Genomic DNA, 521 nt, shown 5'->3' with positions numbered 1-521 from the left:
CCGACCCGACCCGACCCGACCCGATCCCATCCGCAATGGGCACCTGAGGTTAGAAATTGTAAGTGCAATGTACTTCGCAGCGGCTTTATTCATTTTCCACCGCCTTACGTTTATTTTTCTGTCAATAAAAACCTTGAAAAGTTTGTTTGTTTGATGGATGACCTGAATCGAGTAGGATTTTGAATACTGTCAAGGTTGATATAGCTAGGTGCATCGGACATAATTCAGACTCAATCTCTTTAGGCTCCTACATCCCTATTAATTAACTCTATGCTGTGCACTCCGAGGCTTTGCCTCCTCAAACCAGACCTGCTCTAGCTAAATCCTTCAATACTGTCAGCGCCTGGCAACGAAGGGTTAACCCTATCCGTACGTCGTGGTTTACTATCGTATCCATACGGCGTGGGGAACTCTGTGCCACCACTTTCCAAAGAGGAAATTTACTCGTTGATCAGATCCGTACGCTATGCATAGCAGTCTTTCAAAATTGTTTTTTTTAAAAAAGAAATACTGAAAGTTTC

This window comes from Aplysia californica, unplaced genomic scaffold, assembly GCF_000002075.1.
Source record: "Aplysia californica isolate F4 #8 unplaced genomic scaffold, AplCal3.0 scaffold00263, whole genome shotgun sequence".
Lineage (NCBI taxonomy): Eukaryota > Metazoa > Mollusca > Gastropoda > Aplysiida > Aplysiidae > Aplysia > Aplysia californica.
Note: the sequence above shows the minus strand (reverse complement) of the source record.